This window comes from Patagioenas fasciata, chromosome 2 (genome assembly GCF_037038585.1).
Source record: "Patagioenas fasciata isolate bPatFas1 chromosome 2, bPatFas1.hap1, whole genome shotgun sequence".
NCBI classification, from domain to species: Eukaryota; Metazoa; Chordata; class Aves; order Columbiformes; family Columbidae; genus Patagioenas; species Patagioenas fasciata.
The window spans coordinates 102,625,862-102,647,731 of record NC_092521.1 but is presented as its reverse complement, the minus strand read 5'-3'; the positions used below and the strand labels follow the sequence as shown (position 1 = coordinate 102,647,731).

The 21,870-nt window shown below is 39.1% G+C and overlaps 1 long non-coding RNA gene across 1 annotated transcript in view; it reads left to right on the top strand.

The window, feature by feature from the left end:
• LOC136097674 (uncharacterized) overlaps positions 1-7,295 on the top strand; it is an 82,278-nt gene extending 74,983 nt beyond the window's left edge. The window contains exons 4-6 of the long non-coding RNA XR_010650860.2: positions 1,652-1,763; positions 4,672-4,778; positions 6,855-7,295. This is a non-coding gene — a long non-coding RNA (uncharacterized lncRNA). The remainder of the gene's footprint in view (positions 1-1,651; positions 1,764-4,671; positions 4,779-6,854) is intronic.
• The last annotated feature ends 14,575 nt before the right edge of the window (positions 7,296-21,870 follow it).

The window sequence follows — 21,870 nt, the reverse complement described above, 5'->3', positions numbered from 1 at the left end:
AATCTACTTTGTGTAGTTTGACTTTGATTAGCCAAAGTAAGGCATCCACTAATCACCTGGTCTTACTCCTAAGTCTACAGTGGACCAACTGGGTCAGAGATTGCAGTGGTGTATCCTTTCTGTCACTGAAGGAAGTCTCTCAGAGTAGCTACTTTCTCTGAAGAATTATCGGTAAACTTGTTACTAGAATCAGGGTTCATTGCTCTTCTGTACTCTTACTTTTCATCACTATAATATGCAATCCTGTTTAAAATAAGTAAACCTTCTGTCCCCTCCTATTTGTACTGTGCAAAATGAAGATGTTTCAGGCTATCACCTAAATGTGCTTAAATACACTTCAAACTACTGTGACTTTTGAATTTTGTGATTAAATGTAATTGTGACTGATTACCTGCTGTCCGTCTCACCTGACTTCTGGAACTCTCATAGAAATCAAAGCTTTCATCTCAACCAGAATTACCAGTTAAAATAATTTGTAATAAGCAACACTTTCCTCATAGTTATATTCAGTAATTGTAAGAGAAGGACTTTTTATTGAATGCACTTGATGCATAACTGTAATGGAAAAAAGGAAGGCACAGCCTACTAAATTTTCAGATCTGGGAGGAGATAGATTCAGTCCCACTCTATGTTGTTTAATATACAACTCATTCCATTCAGTGTAGGAACAAAAATGTTGTCTTCCAGTGAGAAGTATGTTCTTGTTGACCTCAAGAAGGCTGTAGACTTTCCTGGTTCATTAAAAATAAATGTCAAAGCAAGATTATGTGTTTATAGCTGATTACTTCATTTTCTCATAAAATCATATGTACAGTTTTAAACCACCTATATCATTGGTGACATCTACAATCAGAGTTCTAATGACATATGACAGACTTTCCATCTCCCCCACTCTCCTTGGCCCTATGCTAAAAATTGTGATTAATTCTTACGCTTATGAGGGGAAGAAAGAGAGGGAGATCATTGCACCTGGGGGCAAGTGTTGGCAGCTGTACTTCAAGAACCATTTCATCTTTAGGGAAGACAGAGAGTTTAGTCCAATTTCTCTAAGCCCACTTAATATCCATTGCAAATGTAGATAAGAAGTTCACCTCTCATTATTTAAAATAAAATTACTTTAATGCCCTTGGCAGGGTTGTCATTAATAGATGTGGGACCTAAATTTAAAAAATAATCTTATATGTATAGCTACTATAGTGGTACTGGAAAATAAACCCTACATTTAGCTGATGCCTCTAGCCTCTATTCTGCTAAACAGCCAGAGGGACCTGCATTCTGTCATGATTGCTGAGCCTGTAGTAGTTAAGTGGGACATGGAGCCCATTGAAAATCTAACTCTGGACTTGTGCATGCAGATCTTGAAAATCTGCATCATTCCTAATCTAAGCAATATGCTTATGCCCCCTGACTGGAACAAGCAAGGTTGTTCCTGCTGTGTTCAGTCTTGCTCTACACTGAAGTCACTGTTTCTTGGATGAAAGAGATGCCTCTTATATGACCAGAGTTCCCAAATTAGTGCTTTGGCTCATGTATCAAGACTTGGAGTTGAAGGTCCATAATTTTCACTACACTTTTGAAAAAAAAAAAAAAGGATAGCATGAAAGTATTTAACTTTGGCTTTATTTTCCTACTTGCCACTCCTTTCTTCTAGGTCCACCTAGGTGCACACCCTGTACAAATGGTGTATCAGTATTTCAAACTAATGTATGCTTTGCTGGTGACATCTCCAAACTCTGCCCCATATATACAGTATACTTGAAGAGGTAAGGTGAGACCTACTTTTTCCTATAAAACTATATTAAAACTTTGTTTCTGAGCCGTGTCTTTGTTTTGGTTTACTTTATATTGTTTACAGACTTTAACATTTACTCTAACCAGTACAGGACTGAGGGTAAACACATCTACTGAATTTTTTTTTAATCTTTGTCCATTAGTGGAAAAGGTGTGATTGTATAAATTTATTTTATATGAAAAGCTTTTAAAATGTTTTAAGTTATACTAATCAAGGTTAGGAGCATCCATGGGAAGAAAGGCACACTCTAAAAGAGTACTTGAAGTGCCAGAATATTTATTGTAAGTGTCTTAACACACACAGGCAGTAACTCAGATTATATGTCTAAATAAGACTGGAAAGCCATGGTGTTTGTGCAGTTGGGTATATTGGGTTCTTCCTCTCCAAACTCCGTTTCAAAGCAGCTGAACACAGAGGAAAACAGAAGAAACAGAAAATACACTTCTTAAGATACATTTGGCTAGTAAGTACATCTGGGCTGATTTTAGAGAACTCGTTATTTCCTGCTGATACAGGTTTGCTTCTGTGGTCTCTTGAGCAACAGGGACATACAGCAAGACGTGGCTTTCATGGACCACTCCATAGTTTGAAAAATAGTCTAGACATGGTGGTATGTAAGACAAATACAAAGTGAAAGAAGAAGAAAAGTTGTTCCCATAGAATAGGGAGGAAGTGAAAGCGCCTGGCCTAATTTTACTTTTAGACAATTCTGCTGATCCTCTGTGCTGGGGCCCACTTAAACAAATCTAACAAAGTTCAGCGTCTGACGGATATTTCAAATTATAGACACCAGCATGTCTTGTCTGCTAATTTTTGTTAGTTTACTGTGCTTTGTCTTTGAAATCTTGCCTTGTTTCTCTGTGTGTAATTGTAGCTCTTTCAGAAACTTGAGGATATTTGAAAGGTATTTATAGTGCCTAAGGGTTATCATTATGCCATTATGAAACTGGGGCATAAAGAGGTGAAGATCACCTCAGACAGAGCTAACTATGACAGATTTTGTTTGTTTGTTTGTTTTTTCACTCTGTGGGGGCAAAGGGATTTTCATCTTGAGTTTTGGTTAGAAAAGTTACTTTGGAAAAAGTTGTTTTTTTTAAAATTGGGTGAATAGATTTATTTACAAAAACAGACAAACAAAAGATAACTTTGTAAGGGAAGAATAAGAAACTAGTTCATCTGGTTTCACCTCTTATGTATCTGAAACTCCTTTGATTCTCTGAACAACTTGATTTACAGTAAAATCTACCTTGTGTTTGGTTATAGCTATCACAGCATTCAGCCTTGATTTGAAGCAATCAGGAGATGGATAATCCACCATTTCCTTTGGTAGTTTGTTCCAACAGTTAATCATTCTCACTGTGGCTTATTTCCAATTGGAATTTGTCTGACTTCAGCTTTTAGCCATTGGTTCTTGTTGCTTCTTTCTGTATTAGATTAAAGAGGCCTTTACTACCTTGTATTTTCTTCCTGTGAAGGCACTTACATTCTCTATTTAAACCACCTCTCAATTTTATTTTTGATAAGCTAAATGGAGGGAGCTCTGTAAGTCTTCCACTGTAAGCCAATTCCTTCAGGTCTCACATAAATTTTGTTGCTTTTTATCTCACCCTCTTCAATTTTTCAATATAGTTTTTGCAAAGTGGGCACAAGTTATGTGTGCACAGTATCTCTGTCTTGTCTTCTAGTGACATGGTCCTAGTTGCGCTTGTGTCTTTTCTGTCTATTCACTCAACAACTAGATTATCTTTTCCACAGAATCAAAACAGAAACTCATTGAGTTGTGTGCTCACCATACCATCTGTATCCTTTTTAGAATAATTCCTTAAAAAATGTAGGCCTACATTTCTGTTTGTTACATATCTCACTTGGCTGTATTACAAGCTAGACCCAGAATGCCAATGGATTCAGGTCATTCATTCTAAAGACTAGCCAGCCTCCCTCTCGCTTGCTATTCTGCCAGACTTTTTGCTATCCCTAAATTTTAAGCACAGAAATATTTCCACAAATGTGCCACTCTTCAAAGTGCTGCAAAGACCATACACTTGGCTGATTCCTCATGCTCTGAATATGCACTTTGATCAAGGTGTTTGGCCAAATGCTACATTAGATTTTCTCAGAGTAGAAAGTTAGGTTCCCTACAAAAAGTGACATACAGCTAAGGAGATACAACTAAATATAATTTCTTTAGTTAAGTTTGTGAGGCCAATAAATATTGCTACTTATGCTTTTTACTAGTGATGACATAGCATGAGATGTCTTTCAGTTTCCCAAACTCCTTCTGTATTCTGTCAGCTCTCCTGAGTTCTTACATATGATTAATCTTAGAAACTTATTTAGATTAGACTTAGAAACTTATTTTTGCAAGTAATATTTTGTGTCCTCCTGACTATCTAATGTAGTACTTTCTAATGCATCAGGCTCATGTGACACAAACAATTTATCTTGATGTTTATACAAACAACACCAATATTCATAATTAAAATTCAAAATTGTGTCACTGTCAACTAATGATAATGCCACTCCTCTGCTAGGATTTCTTCCTGGTGAACTTTTAAGGATTCATTCTCACTATTTTTCACTTGTTCATAATTTTGTCCAAGCCTTAGTCCCCAGTATCCTTATTTTCTATACTAAAGTCTGTATTCTATTAATACTTTACATCAGGTTTATATGTCTTTTCTTCTATTTTGCCACTGCTAGCACCCTGCTGTAGTAGATGCTTTCCCCCTGCTATTAAAATAAGTTGGTCTTTTCCCATACTGATGGCCATGGAAGCTTGGAGATTTTCTGATAAAGCCGGTTCTTCAAATTTTGTTCATGTTTTTTCTTTTTCTACCTATATTTCAAATCTCTTTTTTCCCTGGTAACTCCAATTTTAGCTCTAGGATAGAAACCACAAATCACTATGAGATGCCCTTGCCTCTTCCTACCACATTAAAAGAAAACTACAAGACACTGAAGGTGAAGTCTTGTTCCTTCTTCATTGGTAAGTCTTACAAGTAGATCGAGAGGTAAACTACTGAGTCTGGTCTTTGCAAACGCTAAGCTGACTCAATGTCATTGCTTTATGTCTGCTTCTTACTGCTTTTGCTTACCTTCTACTTGGGTTTTCTCCCCATCGCATTACCCAGTCAACAATAATTGAGATAGAAATGCTTCAGCACAGGAGCACCTCCTCTAGGTTACTGGCCAGATGGGAAGGGATCAATGGCCTGAGGTGCTGACGTGGCCTATAAGCCCCAGATGGTCATTAAAATGGAGGAAATATGCTATGCTGAGTTCATTATCACTAGAATAAAATAGTTTAAAAATATTTTAGGTGTACCTTTAGAAGGGAAGGTTTCTGTTTTCTTTTGTGGTTCTTTGCTCAAAATGTTTTGGAGTGATAATGATCAATGCCTTGGCTAAAAAGTCTGGGCCACTGCACCCCTGCCAGGTTTTTTATTTCTGTGTCTTGGAATTAGACACTTCTGTCACTGCAGTGACAAAATCCATCCTTTTTCTAATGGCCTTTGTTGACTTGCCACATGGCAAATAATGTCATTTTTTCATATATGTCATTCATATGTGGATGCATGAAGCTTTCTATAAATGTATTTTCATGGAACTAATTGTTTCATTTAAAAGAAGGGATGTTTATTCACAGTTGGTGGGTGATGTTTCTTCCACTTTTGCCCAGTGCCTTGTTAGGCAAGTAGACATGCTTCTTTGCCTGAACATTTGAAAATTAAAAATTGCCTTCACTTAATTTTTCTCCAAAGCTACATTTGCACAAATTGTCATAGGAGCCCCAGTGCAAGTCAGTTGGGTTTAGATATGCTAGTAACTAGCTCAGATTTGGGATAGCTTTCACAGCTTTGTATTTCCATGCATTTACGGTCCTTAAAGGTTTGTGGACTTCTGCTGAGAACCCACTCCATGTCTAACTGCCTCTTTTATACCTGGAACCTTTCACTTGTTTTTCTGTCTACTGAAAGTTTAAGACATTTTTTGCCATGCAAAAAGTATGTTCTTATTTTGAAAACAAAATTCCTCTGGTTTTCCCATTGCCCAATGATGCAAAATGTCAAATTTGGACATGAGAGCTTTCACTCTTTTAGGAGTGTGTGTTTTCAGAAGGAAACTCAGGGTCAGAATAGCAACTGACAGGGTTTTCACTGGAGTAGACACATAAACTCTTGAATTTTTCAACTGCATGATGGTGATACTAGCTCACACTGAAATCTCAAAGAGTCATACAGAACTACTTTTTCTTTTGTTTCTCAAGGGAAATGGTAACAAGTTCCACAACTCCCTTTGCATTGCCAAAGAAACCTGAGAAATGACTGTATCAAAGATATTCAGTTAAATAGAATAGCCCATGTAATTATGTGTGTCACACAGGCTTACATTTGGCCTAGTTAGTGTAAAAAGTCTATGCTCAGAAATGTGAACCATATGGAGCATGATACTTTTATCTCTACAAAAATTAGTTCTGACATCTAACATGGGTTCATTTTCTAAATCTAACCAGGCTGAACATCCCAGCTTAAGTGTTGCATGTGATTTGGTTTATAGAAACCCACTAAAACAATTAGAATGGATTAAAATCAAAATGGTGAACTGAATATACCACAAACTTTGGAGAAGTTTGGATCTGAGTTTGAACTTTTCACTGTGGACCCAGCTCTCACTAAACTGTAGTATATTTGACTTCATTTTATGGGTACAAATTTGCCCTTGTATAACTCACACTCTCATTCTATCGCACACTTAATTTACAGTGGAAATCTGGTCACAGCCACCCCTAAATATCTGACTTGCAGCCCTACTTATTGCACACAACTTATTTGCAGCACAGCTTATTACTGAAAGGCAAAACTAAGCTGTACACCTTACAGATGCAAAATACATACAGCAGCATTCAGAAACATGCTAGGATTTGGGCTTTTGGAAAACCCTCAGAGTAGTCTGGAGTTCTGCACAGCATGTTCAAAGTCAAAAACTTTTTTTTTTTTTTTAATCTAAACCAACATTTTCTTCAAGCCACACCTGAATGAAAAGCATATTTTTCTCACTATAGGAAGTGCTGAATTAGATACCAAGCATGGAAATCTCTCCAGAAAACGGACTGGCACAGATGTCTGGCTTTTGGGCAGAAAAATGCATCCAATGATTGCTGAATTCTCATCTAAACCATCTCAACACTACAGTGTTTCTGGCTTTGTTCAACTATTTTTTTCAGTGTCCTTGCTTTCAGTACAGCATTTGACAACTGTGCTTGCCAGGTGCAAATGAGGACAGACTAAGTTCAATTGTCTTGTTCTTACTGGGAAGCTCGCTGGTGACCCCTCCATCCCCCTGCTTTTTTCTTACCTCACTCCCCCTCTCTCTTCCCCACATTTGAATTTCTCTGTGCTCAGCCTTTGTTGTTGCTTTGTATTGTGACTGGATTTCCCCCCGCCTCGTTTCAGTTTCACTTAACTGGAACATTAAGTAATCCTGAAGTTCTGCTATGAATTCTGAACCAGCCCAAGTTTTAAGTTAATTCAAAACCAAATAAACAACTTTGTTTCTTCTCAACCAGCGCATGTGATTTTTTAATAGTTTCTCGGGAGTATATAGTATCGTATCTCCAATTTGAAGGTATCATATTTGACCACCTTTTTAACTCATGACTTCTCACTAAATGCACAACACAGAAAATATGCTAAACTTCTGCCGTTCAGCAGTCTTAGTTAGAATTAAAAATTAGAAGAAATAAAAGGCCGAATTCTCATTCATGGAAGACAAAAAAAAAAAAGAGAGGCTTTCTGGTGGTTTAGACAACAACTTTTGAGAGCCTGAAGAAATGAGAAAAATATAAGTCCCATAGAGGTAAAAAAAAAGGACAGGGGATTTATTGATTTATTTATTTTTTGTTTGTTTATTTATTTATTTATTTTCATTTGAAACCAGGGTGGTGTGTGCATGTGTGTTCTTCTGATAAAGCTGTGAAGTTTTTGGCTGCCCTTTTCTGACTTCTGTTGTTTTCTAGGGGCTCAGTGGGATAGATAGTTTGTGCTGTGACAGGACATGCCAACAAATTGCATCACTTCTGCCTCGGTGGCCGAGGACAATGGCATGCCATATGCCCATGGCAAGAAATGAATGGGGCTCATTTACAGTGGCACTGGGTGCCTTCAGCCCTGTCAGTCTTCAGAGGCTATCCATGGCAAATTGGAAAGTAGCTCTGGCGTCACAGCAGCATGAAGAGATGCAGCCTGAAAAGCGTCTAGCATTCATAACTTTATGAACAACATGCAGCTTTGAAAGGCAAAAATAGATCCATGTGACACCGTGGATGCTCTTAGCCTGTCCCTTTGCAATTTAACCTTTAATTCTCAGAAAGACAACAAATCACCAGTTGTTTCTCCCTGTGTGTTTCTTGTATGTCACTAAAAAAATAGAAAATGAAAAAAAAAAAATTAGTAAATTCCTGCTGCAAGGAGAAAACAAACAGTGGGTGTCATGCTTCACGCATTCAAAATAGTTTCTCTGTTCAAACAGACTGCTACAAAGATTTGCCCCAAAGTTGACCCCATTGCCTCCAGTTTGCACTCCAGCAACAACAAAACTCATATTTGACCCCTGACCTTCTTGGCAACACATCATTTGTTTCCATGTGTTGAAGCAGAGGATGATGGGTGATGATTGAAGAGCAATGGGTCTGTTGGCCTGAGACACTAATGAGGATGAAATGAGAAGGTCAGCGATCATCCTCACATGGCAAACTAGGACATGGAGCTAATCTGTTGTTAATTGTCCTTTACATTTGTTTTAAGGGCAGTGGCAGAGATAGGTGGTAGTCCTGTGTCTCCCTTCTTTATAATCTCTGTAATTAGCACATGAAATAGAGTTAGGCTTGCCTGGGGAAACCTGAAATGTGCTTTGAAAGTGGGTCATTTTATTTTATTTATTCAGTTTCTAGCACAAATCCAGAGTTGGCCAGAAGTGGCTGGCAACTGTGGAGACAAAAATTGGCCATTTTTGTCCTTTTTACACAGGTGACAGTCTGTAAGCTGCATAGCACACACTTCCTTCTCCTGCTCTTCTCACCAGTGGATCTCTGCCTAAATGTCCTGGGCCTGCTCCTGGGGTTGGTAGGCTGCTTGGATTTCTATGCATCTTCTCTTCTCTCTCACGAACCAGTTTGTCTACTACTGTTTATCTCAAAGTTACTTAGGTCTGAGGAAAGAGCGTCTGGTCTTCCCATCCTTTAACTTCTGTGCCCCATCAGCCTCAGCTGACATTAAAGTGAGAAAGCAGAGGAGAATATCCCACTCCCTGAACCAACCACAAATGCACAAACCTCTCTTGTAAAATCTGAGCAGCCACAAGTTAACAGGTAATCCTAATTAAATAAGGTATTACTGGTATCAAAACAAATCCATCTTCAGGCTGCTGATATTTTTGGCAGAGCCAGCACTGAAGATGTTGGATACAAACACTTTTCCATTACAAATCCATCTGACACGTTCCAGTGAAAAAGGGAAGCTAATGGCTCCTGTCTCCTGTTTTGCTGATTCTTTCAGAGGAAGAGAAAAAAAGCCTTCAAGTATGTGTTTTACATTTTTTGATGCTCAGTACACAATCCCTCCTCCACTTCATCAGCTGGTAACTGCTCCTAGTATACAACGGGCCTATATATTATAACTTGTTTTGTCAGCTCTGCTGAGAGAATATGCATTCCCACTTTCACAGTGGTGTCAAATGGTAGGATTCTTATTTGTATTTTTTAGCTATATTCTCCCCCTGCATGACTAATAGGTGTGTTCAGCCTCTCAGAGGGAAACAAATCTGCTAGCCAAATGGCAATCAGCTGGTGAGCTAAAGTGTGAGAGCTTAAAAGTATTTGTCTAGTGAAGAGTTCACTGCAGTGCTAATCATAACAAACTCATTAATTACTCATTTGGATTAACCAGAAGGGTCAGAGGAGCCATCTTGACAATCCATGCCTATCAGTGCCCTTTTCCTGCCAATTAATGTGAAGACCATTTCAATGGCTGCAGCCTCTGTTTTTACACCTCCAGCACCACCTGCCTTTGCCCTTTATTCTGCATAGCACATTAGCCACAACTGACAGCCACCACATGGCTTCAGTTTCAATGCGGCACCTTATCAGGTACAAGTGAAAAATGGACTACAGGCTAGAAAAGAATCCAGGCTAGGAACCAGGAAGACACTAGTATCTGCTTCCTTCTCTGGGATTTCTGAATGGGAGTCTTGAAGTGGATCTGTTTTTCCATCAGCCTTTGGTGCAATGAGAATGGCCATTGGAGTGATGTGATTTGTGGTCGTCAGGGCTAAACAAAAGCAGAGTCCCAGATGAAAGGAGATGAACAGCTGTTCTGCTGCTATAGCACACATGGGAGAGGAAGGGTAAGAACACTGGTGGGGTGAAATGGGGGATTTCATGTCAGCCAGTTAGGTGAGCTGCAAAGCTAACGGCATACCTATCCTTGCCCTTTACAGACTGAAAAGTACATGATTATAGGTGACATCACGAAAGGTTCTGTTCAGGCACCTCTTACAGCTCTATATCAGGAAACTTGGCTCTCAAATTCTTCCTTATGATGAAAACTTTCAGATCTGTTCATGGCCTGAATGAGTTCATATTATTAGGAGAAATTAACTGGAATTTTAAGGGCTCCTGATCCGCCCCTTCTGCATTGCAGCAATACATACTCTGTTCTTCAGCAAATTCTGGTTTCCCTTTGAAATATACATGTTCTCAAGTGGTCTCAATACTTTATTTTAAAATGTATACAAAATTAAACTATTGAAAACAGACATCCCAACCTAACCATAAATACACTTAGACATATTCTCTGTTAGTGTGTCGGCTTCTTGATCTTCCTCAGCAAGCTGATGGGCTACCTTTGCCTCTGGTCAGGACACGAAATCCAGGTAATTGCATACTGAACTTCTACCCTAGCCTTTTTTTAATTGACAGGCATTGCTCAGTTCTCATGCAACTGTCTCCTAGTTAGGATGGAAACTCTGATGTCTTGGATGCAACTGCTAGCAAATGCTGCCAGTTTAATGGTATTTGTATTCTTTTCAAGCTTTCTTCTTTAGTCACTGAGGAATATGCTGTTTTATAAATTCCCTCAAAGTCTTATGTGGACTCCAAGTTTGGGTAGAGATTAACATGAGAATTCAGGATGTACAGGAGAGGACTGTATTTTACCAGTCCTGTCTCAGGGGAGTCAGTGGTTTTCTGTGTATAATGAAGGTGGAGGAATACAGTCGGGACCAAAACGAGCCTATGTACATGTATTTCTTGCATGCTTTGATTAATCTCCTCTGCTTGCTGTCATAGTTTTCCATTATATTTTCCAAAACTGGAACCTGTGTGGACTTTAGTCACTTAAAATCCCACCTCATTCTTTTTGATACACTTCAACACCTCAGTCACCTGAAATATCTGAGCAAATGAATCCTGCGGTTAAACAACAGGGCACTGGCCTGAAGGCATTCTGTGGTTTCTTCTTGGTTCACAGAAAGCTAAGTGTTTCAAATTAGTTTCTCCTCAGAAATGGAGAAGTAACTGGGTGATAAAACCACAGCATAAATACAGAAGCCAGTGAAATTCCTTTGAGATGGGCTCTGAGGCTGTTGGCTTCCCTAATTTTCCAGGAAGACTGGTGGAGTTTTCAAAAGTATGTAGATGACCAACTGAGTGATTGTTTTACTACTTTTATCTAAACCTGATTTTAAGCTTCAAACACTTCCTTCTTGCATCCAAATGAAACCACAGTTAAAAAGCTTCAAAGCCAAATTGTTTTAGAAGCAAGTATACTAGCAGAAAACTACTTGCAGAATTGGCTGTGCGTTTGTTAAATACATACATACAATTCTTTCAGGTGTTCACAGCAGAACTATGTTGGTGCCCCTTCCTTTGGTGAACAGAAACAGTGCCAAGCTATTTACAGGACTCAGCTAAAATCTGGATAACTGGGATTAAACCACAGAGTAAAAACTTTGAAAAACTAATTATTGAAGAGCTGCAAGCAGTAAATGAATGTTTTTTGCAAACTAAGAAGTTGCCTATGACTTTTTCAAGTAAAGAGAGGTAGACATTTCCCTAGTACATTACTATATGAGAGCCCTTTGCTCACATCTGCATCTACAATACTTGCTGTCTGCATTCAAAGCAGTGCTTCTACCTGAACACGTACAAAAACTAAAAGTCACACAGAGAAAGCAGGAAAATTATGGTTTAACTTCTGTAACCTGGAGACATATCAGAGGCACACTAAATGAGTAATCTGCATGTTTTTTTTGACATAAATGAACTCTATCCTTAAAAAAAATCCTTAAAAAAACCACTGCAAAATGTCACTTTTGCACCTTTATCTGACAAACAGCAGGGTCACAAACTGCTTTTTAGCAGGAAACTCTGAAGAACAGAATTTGCATCTGCTTGGATGTTAGCCTAAAAATAGTTTCCTTGAATTTCCTTAAATTCAGTGGATGATTATTAGATATTTCTACTAATCAACCTAAACATTTTTGCAAGACATGGGCATTATTCACTTAGCAGAAGCTGGAATTCACAGGAATTGGGAATTTTACTGACAATGTGCCCTGGTAGACTTGGTATGCCACTATGCTAGTAAAGGTAACTTTATCCAGTGTGAAGGTAATTTGTGATCTTCCCTGCCACTGCAAGAGAATTCCTCAGAGATACGGGGATATATTTTTGTTTGCTGCATTTTGTGACCTGAGAAAATTTCTGTTGCTAGAAAGGGGTGCTGACTTGAACATCCAAAGTAGGGTGAAGTAGGGTTTCTGGGTCCCAGATACTCAGCTACTGCCAACCCAGGAGATATCTAGACTCACAATGTATTTAGAGAGCTCCTCACCTGTCTGGAGTACAGGTGTGGGCCCAGGTGATGACAACTTGAGTATCTTGGTCCCTGGCTCACACCTTAAGGCCAAGAAGTCATTTGGCAATGTACGAAAGTGCTCCCAGGAGTGCAGCCCTTTCCTAGAAGAAAGCACTTGACTGTGACTTTCATCTTTCTTTCAGACTCCGTGGATTATTTGCTATCTAGTCACATAGCACTCACTGGAAAGATACTCCTTTTCTCTCCTCCACAAACTAATCTTGAAGAGGTGAAAGATGTGCACTTTAAGCTCAGGCTTTGGTGGGACTCAAATGTCTATCAACCCTATTCTAGGTGAGAGGTTCTGACCACAAGTACATGAGACAGGATATATGTCAGAGTATTTAACTGAGATGACACTTCAATGAAACAGTAGATGGAGAAATGCATAAGTAGGGAAATTCTTGCAAAAGAGGAAGAGAATTGCCCTTTCTCACCCCACCCCCCCGTCTGCTGCTCACCCAACCCTTAATAAACAATTGTGGTTTTGAACAAATCTATTTAAAGAACATTGCATTTCGTTGTAAGTTTTTCAAAGAATCAGCTACACATGCAAATGAAAATGGTGCTACTACCACACTTTTTTCACTACCGCACATTAAAAGAATACCCTTGTTCTATGCAAGCAGCATATGTGGACAACTACCTTTACTTGAAGTGTCTGGGCTGAAGACCCCAGGAGCAAAAAATGGGGCTTCCACCCAAATAATGTCTCTGCCACGAAGGACTGTTTAATACATACCTTTTCTACAGCATTTCATATTGGCTGGCTCTAGGCAGTTGTGTCCTCAGTGTATGGATTTTTTTAACAATTCATGTGAGACAGTTACTATTGCAATGCAACATATATGTAGCCCAAGCATGTAGGAACCTGTTGCAAATATTGAAAAAAACATCCCTTGAATCATTCCAGAGATAATAGTTACCAGAACTAAACAAATATTTAAGAATAACAGCTTCACTTAATAAAATTTAACCAATTGAAAATACCTCACCAGTATCATTGTTGCACATGTCATTGGTGTTTTGGATTCTCTTTTGATTGTCTGTGTAACACACTTGCTTACAGACTTGATGCCATGACTACCATCATGAGATAAAACACAAGGACTGAGTCAGTCTCTTACACCAATACTGCCAGTGTTCAATTAATACAGGTTTCCACAGGCCTTGAGTTACAAGTCATGAAGGAATTCACCAGAGGAAGGGCAAGAAGAGCAGTATCAGCCCAACTATTCTGTATTTTTTATTCTCTCTGCACTGGCTCACAACCCTCTACCAGTCTAACTGCCATGATACCCCAGTCCAAACTTTTGGTATTGACTGCTTGGCCACTTCTGGAAACCTCATTTTGTGGGAACAGATTCTAGAGTTATTGCCACAGACCAAACTTGTGCCAACACCAGCAGGTAAATTTGACTTGCTATAACTAGACTGACCTCACATGAATACCTCATTCAAGTTACTGAAGAAAAGCTATTCAGCACTTTAAAGGTCAGAGGTTTAATCCCTTTAAGTTGCTCTGGATAAAAGTACATGGCTAAAAAAGTTTACGTACCTGACCTAGAACAGATGGTGTGAATCAATAGTATACAGAATTTCATATTTTAATATTTCATATTTTTAATATTTCATATTTTCACTTCATATTTTTACACTGACCTAGATGTGGATTTTTACTTTTTTAGATGCTATATGCCTACCTGATACGTGTAGACCACAGTATGTTTGAGGCACAAGGCACAAATCTGTTTTAACTTCCTTGTCTAAACATTAAGCTTTTATTGAAGCTATTTAGCAAGTTCTTCAGCTTAATAAGACTGCTGACTTTCAGTGTTAATAACTCAATAACACGCAGGAGCGTATAGCTAAACATACATCATCTGTTTTTACAGGCAAACAGGGTGGGGGCATCAATGAATTCCATTTTTAGGCACTTATCTTAGGCACTGAACTACCTAGTCTCAAAACCACCACTGAAGTCTCCTCTGGATACTGCATATCCTGTGTAGACTTCAGAAATACTTTGAATCTTAAAAGCTAGCTGAAATGAGTAGCTTTAAAAGTATGGTTGAAAATTATGTGTTCTGTGCATTCAGCAAGCACAAGACTGATGATAACGTAGATTTTTGGAAATATTTTTGGAGGCAGTTGGTGCTGAGTATTTGTATTTTCCTGTGGTAGGTTTCCTATACATATGAGGGCTGGGAGTTATACAGAGAGAAGCACGGACAAACTCTAGAATAAGTAAATATCTCACCTACACCAGAGTAACTCTAAAGACAGACTTAAATTTTAGGAAGTAAAACTGTGAAAGCAATTTCATTCTCTTAAACTTTGCATCTCAAACTTAGCGTTTAGACACAAGGAGTGTGACCTCTCCCTTTCCTTCCCTTTCTTTGCCACACATTGGGTAACTGGCTATGCGCTGCTCTCCTATGTTCCCCTGCTTTCTTTGCAGAAGGGCGGTGAGACCGGGACTTCGTTCTTCCATCAGTGTGCAGAGTCTGGTGTACCATTAATCAGGTCAGCCAGTCAGCATACAGGGATTAGCATAATGTACAGACACACTTAATCAGGCCTACTGTACAGTTAATCATGTGTATGCTAATAGTTGTGCCGGATTAACCATTTAGGACACTGGCTTTCTGTTCTGCTTGGCTGTGTTTCCTACCTGTTAACTTTCCCTCCCTTATTTTATGTTTTGTTTTGGTTTTTTCCCCCTGTTTATCTCTCCCACCCAAAACTGTGACTTCTGAAACTGTTTCTGTAAGGCTGCCCATATAATTAAGGGTATTTTTAAATAATGGGAAAAAACCAAAAATCCTGGGCAGATTCAAATGTTGTATTCACAACTGATCTCAGACTGATTTTTTTTTTTTTAATGGAAGAGAAGTATACATGACTTTGCTTCCTCAGATAGTGTTCTTGTTCTCAACACTTATGAACAAAAATTACAGTTTAATCACCAAACTGTAGATAGATTTTGAATTTGTGAACTAACTTTTAACAGCAAAGGATCTGAATGTATTAACTTTTAGTAATCAAAAGCAAAACACAGTCTGGCTATTCACTGGAAACTGGTAGAGAGAGAGAACAAGTAGCAGCCAAAAGCAACTCCTCAAGCCAGTCTGTAACTGAGTGTTTGCATATAGTAAGGGCTGTCAATGCAAAGGTTGACAGATTCAGTCAGAAGGAAGGGTGGAGGGGTTAGGAGAAGCAGGGGGAGAGGCTGAGTGAGAAGCATAGAAAAAATGAGCCTGCCAGTGGTTAATTGAGCATATAGATTTCTAATGTGTCAGGCACTACCCTCTCAGATGAAGGATGACACTTTTTAGGACGCATCTTCCTTTGTTACCATTTTAAGACTAACGAAGCCCACAATTCATAAACCTGATGCTGGGCACTTACCTGCTGCCAGGGCAATCAGTACAGCAGAAGACTATAACTTTGTGTGTATAGATTTTAAAGATATGCTTTTGGGGCATATAGCACAGAATTGTGGTTTAAACAGTTGTGACTCTGTATAACATTTCTAGAGGGGAAAAATAATTTGTAAATGCAAAGATATATTGGCCAGGTACTCGTCATGTAACTAATTTTTAAAATTGGATAGTGTTAAATGTTTAAGAGAACGTTTTTGTATTTTTTTCTTCTTTTCTTTTTCTCTTTTTTTTTTTTTTTTCCAAGTGAACCAGGTCTGTTTACTTTTATAGTCTCTAAACAGCAAGGCTCTGTTACACACAAGTTGTGGGCTTTTTCCCCTGCCTTCAGGTCACTTGTTAATGAGCTGAGCGCTGGGAGACATGGAAGTGATTACAATCGGATATGGGCAGAGTGGTTTCCTTTATGTTCCCATAGAACTGTGATCTATCCCTAGTCCACAGAGGCACTTTGCTTCGGAGGTTGATGAGAGCACCTTACAACCAGTTGGACTGAATTTGGGTGCCAGTCAGAGGAGCGCCAGGACCCACCTCAGCCACGCCTTGTGTAGTCTCTGACCTTCTTCACCTCTGCAGGGCTTCCTTTATGAGCATTCCCAGCCAGATGGTCGAGTCATCAAACCTTTATGAGCACAAACTCCTTTTACCACTTCACTGTTTCTTCCAGCCTAAAAGCAGGGAGGATAGACATGTGAGGAAAAGAAGCTGAAAGTTGTTAATGATAAAAACAAGACATAGGGGTGCCTTTTTTCTGGACTAGTAACTTAGTGTGATGCTTATGGTTTTGGTGCTGCCTGCCTGTGTTGATGTTATTGCGACTGTGTTCAGATCTTCCAGTACAAAACACTTAAATGGAAAAGCATAGAATTATTTCCCACTGTATGTGTCCATTGTATTATACTATTACACAAGCACTGCATTTAGATTATCTTTTTAACCTCTTCTGTTTCTGATTATTTGGGACATTTTTAATCCATTCTTTTTTGATGCATTAAAACTGCAAAAGACCACTGCTCTGGTTTTGGAGGGCTGATCTGTAGTGGTAGAGAACTTTACCTACCTTCATTGGCAATAGGGGACTTAAATTAAGTGAGGCCTGACCTTGTTAACTTTATGAGAACTACACTCTGGTTTCCACCTGCATCCCAGAGAAACAACCTCACTTATGAGGAAGTCAATTTCCAAGTACTCCTCCAGGAGGAAAGTTAACTCAGTCACCGATTCCTGGATTTAAGGGTTACACTTTTCTAATTAGAGAACACACACAGAACAGTGAAAGGTGTAAAACTGAAACATTACCTAGACATGCTATAACCATCCTTTGATGCACAGAGCTAATTTTAGAACATTTTAAATCAATTCCTATCACTAGCAGGTAAAGGCAAAAATAGAAGACCCATGAATCTGGGTGAGGTCAGACTCCTTTACAGGTTGAGGTTGATTGCTTTGCAATAAAACCACGGAGATCTGCTAGTTTTTAATAAGCTTTTCTCTGAAGAGGTGAACTTGTGTTTTCACTGGGGGTTGTTCTTGAGGGTGTGTTTCACATGTGTGCCTCAAACATTCCTTCTAGACCTTGCTGGTGTCCCACATTAAAAATCATCAGGTGAGTTGATGGTTGTTCACCAAGGTATGGTATATTATATCAGAGCTTAAACCAATCCAGCCTTAGTTAGAGGAGGGCAACACTGCTCAGTTGATGGTTATTTTCCATTCAGTTGATTTGACTTGCAGATGATGCAGCCATAGTAAATAATCTTAGCAAGGGATCTATCCTGAACTTACGAAAATGGATTTTGATGCAAGGGGAGTGAATTTGTTTTGAGGAGAAGGTAAGTAGTATGTACTGTGGAAATTTACTTTCCCAGTTTTCTGTAGAAACAGCAGACACCCAGATGAGAATGGAACTATTTAACAAGCAAAAAATTTTACCTTAACCATAGATGAGACGTACTTTGTAGGAGTGTTGTTTCCAGAAACTAATACTGGAAATACAGTTTTGGCCCAACTTCTGTTATTGTTCCTTTTTAGATCTGAGAATGTGTAGGTGTTCTTCGTTAAAATACCTTTTCTCTTACATTAGGAAGAAGTAGAGGGTCTATTTTTTCTGTCTTCATGTGATATCACTAGGAGATTTGCAGAGCTGCCCTAGGAAAATTCAGTGTTACACTGTCAAATTTAGTCTTCTTACCTTCTTGCAGGTTGTTTTATGGGGTTTCTATGTGAATCAATTTTGAATCTGAAACTTGTTTAATACGTAGCAAATGCATATTTGCTAACCGGGTTCCCAAGAAGAAGCACAGATCTAGCACAAATAGTATTCATTTTTTTAAAAGTAAGCATCTCATTAGGGAGTATATTTTGCAGTGCCCACCACACTCTAGGCTGGGGTCTAGAAGATGCTAAGAAAATCCAACACAATATAATTTGAATAAATAACTTAAAAACTATGAAGTTCATGTTGAAGCAAGATTTTTAGCATAGCTTTATTATAATCATCTGGATTAAGTTAATGTGCTTGAAAGTTTTATAAATCTTTGTAGAATATCAACATGTCCATGTTTATGCTGTAGGTGGCTCGTGTTGGATACCTGCTTTCATCTTTTCTTAAGAAGTCATCCTCATTTGTCGTTTTTTTTTCTTTGTTTTGTTTTGTTTTTTAAGAGAAAAGTAACTCTCTAGATACACATACTACGATTTTTTTTTTCAAAAACATAAAGCACAGGACTGCCAGAACCTAAGAAATTCAGAGTTAAGTCTAAAACTCTGTCCTTAACTCACCCCGCTGTGCTTAGGTATTATAGCACATATGGTATGAACCCCCCACTGCTCTGAGGCCCCCTGATTAAGTGCTGCAATACTGTACCTAGACACAATGTGGTGACTTAAGGAGAGAATTTCAGCTTTAACTCTGAATGTCCTGGTTCATGTGAGACTGTTAATGTTATTAGAACATAAAGTGGGTGGTTTAATACCTTATATATGGTGCTTAAAGTCAGCAACAGCTGCCAGGGACTAGGTTCCTGCATTACTTTTTGCTGGGGGGAGGGGATATCAGTTGTTTTCCTTGCAGTAAAAATAAAGCACAAAACATCTTTCTAAATTAAAATAAAGTTTTATTCATTGTGGATGAGCTACAAGGAAGTAATGCAATCAGCAAAACAGAAACGAATTTGGGAGGATAAAGCTGGATCCTTTGACAGCCTGAACAGACCCTAATGGCATTTTTAGAGTAGTGAACAAAGACTGAGCTAGTTCTTTGGTCTTTGCGTGTTTCTTCTCATTTAATGCTGCTTGCCTGGTAACATCTTACAAGATATTCCTAATGTTCGGCAAAATCGTGGGGTCCTGACCTCAGTCATTTTATGGATGCTATTTGTGAATGCAACAGCAGCTTGGAAAAAGATACAGGCTGCACACAAAAAAGCAAGTAAAGCCATAAGGATTTAGCCACCAAGTTTTCGATAATACAGTTTCTAAGTTTGAAATGTTTACTTGTGCAAACCAAGACCTTGTTTCACAAGCAGGCTAATTTTAGTGACTACTCACAGATGAAGATGCTGCTTGGTGCTAGATTATTACTGACCAAATTTCACTAACTGAAGATTTGTAAATACAGCTGGAAAAGTTTTCCACTGTAAGAAAACAAACATCAGAGCATTCTCCTTAGTTGGTAAATAGGAAAGATTCAAATAGGAATGGTTCAAGTAAATAAACATTCAAATGTGGTGTTTCCATCTTGTTAACCAGAAGTGATTTGTAAGAAGTGTTAGGCTGTCAGAAGTGTGCAGCTGTCCAAAGCACTTTTGGCACTCCATAAGGCAGCTAAGGTACATGTAAGCTGTGTCCCAGAAATAAAAGTAAAGGGTTTGCTAGAACTCTTTTCTTCCTTAGCTTGGATATACATGTTTTTCCTACATCTTGGTCTGTAGGGTGCAGAAGAGTGGGGCAGCCTGGCAGCCAGTTGCTGTGTTGGTTTAATAAACTAAGGGACATCAGCTTAAAGCAAGGACGTCTTGAAGCATTTCAGTGTGTGCTGACCATGTCCTGAAGTCCTTGTTTATAATTGATTCTATGTGTATGAGTGTGTGTGTATACATAATTTTTTTCCTTTGTGTCACCTCCCCCAAGTGCACCTTCAGGATGTTCACTGATACTTCATTTGCAAAGAATGCCTCTGTTGATACCTGCTTGTTTGCTGGCTGGGGCAGAATGTAGAAATTCAAACTATTTACCTTCCATTCTTTAACCACTTCTATGAGCATCTAGGGATAACTCCAAGTTATACATATATTCTTCACACACACCCCCTCAGCAGAAAGTTTTACCTTCTACCACCTTGAAATGTCCCCCCCACACACATTTACATAGTGCATGCATGTGGCATATGTACAGCATGTGCACAGCAGAAAACCGCCTGGTGAGGTTTTCTGGCAAGTGCAACAGTCCCTGCAGCAGTCTTCACTCACACTTCCAAAGGGCTGTGAATTCATTTCAGGTGGGGCAGAAGGTCTTTTCCATATGTGAGAAAGCAATGTTTGTTGCAAAAAACTTGAGAAGCCTAAGCAACTGACGGGGTGGGGGGGGGTGGAGGGGGAAGTATATTTATGTTCTTATTAAAACAGTGTTTAAATGAATATTTCTAATAAAATTAGAGATTTGTGAGTCACAGAAATGTGCTATAACACTAACAAGTGCACACTCAGAGTGGCTGGAGAGGGCAAACAGGCTAAGATTGATTGAGCTTTGCAGATTACATTTAGCAATTTAAAATAGAATACTGAAATAATGTATACAAATGCAGAGGAATATATTGGTCATTTGCCTTTGGGAAATAGCTGCAGAGAGCAAGAAGTTAAGAAGGGCCAGGGTGGGAGATGGGACTGGGACGGTTTGATCTGCACCTGCGGGGCTTTAGTAGGTTTCTGGCTCACCAATTTACTCCTGCATGATCTGGATCCTTCACAACAGGATATAAATTTCACGTTAGGAAGACGAATGGAAATGAAGAGCTGTGTAATTATTAGTTTTGGGATAAGCAGCTCTTGGAGGTCAGGTCCAACCTTTTGGCAGGAGCGTGGCTGGCCAGGCAAGGCCAGGCAGGGTGGCCCTTTGTAGGCAGCAGCCGTCCCCTGCTGCCTGCATTGCCTTGGGTCTGGCTGCGCTAAGAGGTTGGCCTGCATTTGTTGTCACCACCACTCTTGTAATTATGACAAATTACTAGATGTGTTATTTTCAGCAAAACAATAGCAGTTACAATAGGTGCTTAGGGTTTGCAAGAGGTGATGGCTGGTGTGGCTTTGAAAGCTTTTTCCTTTTCTTGATGTGGCACAGACTGAATCCTACACGCCCGCCCCACTGGTAGCTGAGTGGTGTGCGAAACCCATTTCACACATCTGCGCTGCCTTACAGCTGCGATGCCCTCTTTTCCTCGTCGACAAATCCAGAACCGGTGGCTGCCCCCTCTTCGAAACAGGCACACAGTCTGGTGAGGGAAACTTTGCTGGCTTTGTTTTAATCGGGATGAATGTGAAATCTCAAACACTGAAGGAGTCTGAGAAGTCCGGGGTGGCGGGAAAGTGAACAAAACCGAATAGGAAATGTAGCCCCAGTGGTATCTTTGACACCAGAACAAGCTTCTCCATCCACAAATACAATGGAGATCAGAGTATTAAAATATATGAGGAAAAAGAATACATGTTTCTGGAAAGTCATTTCAAAA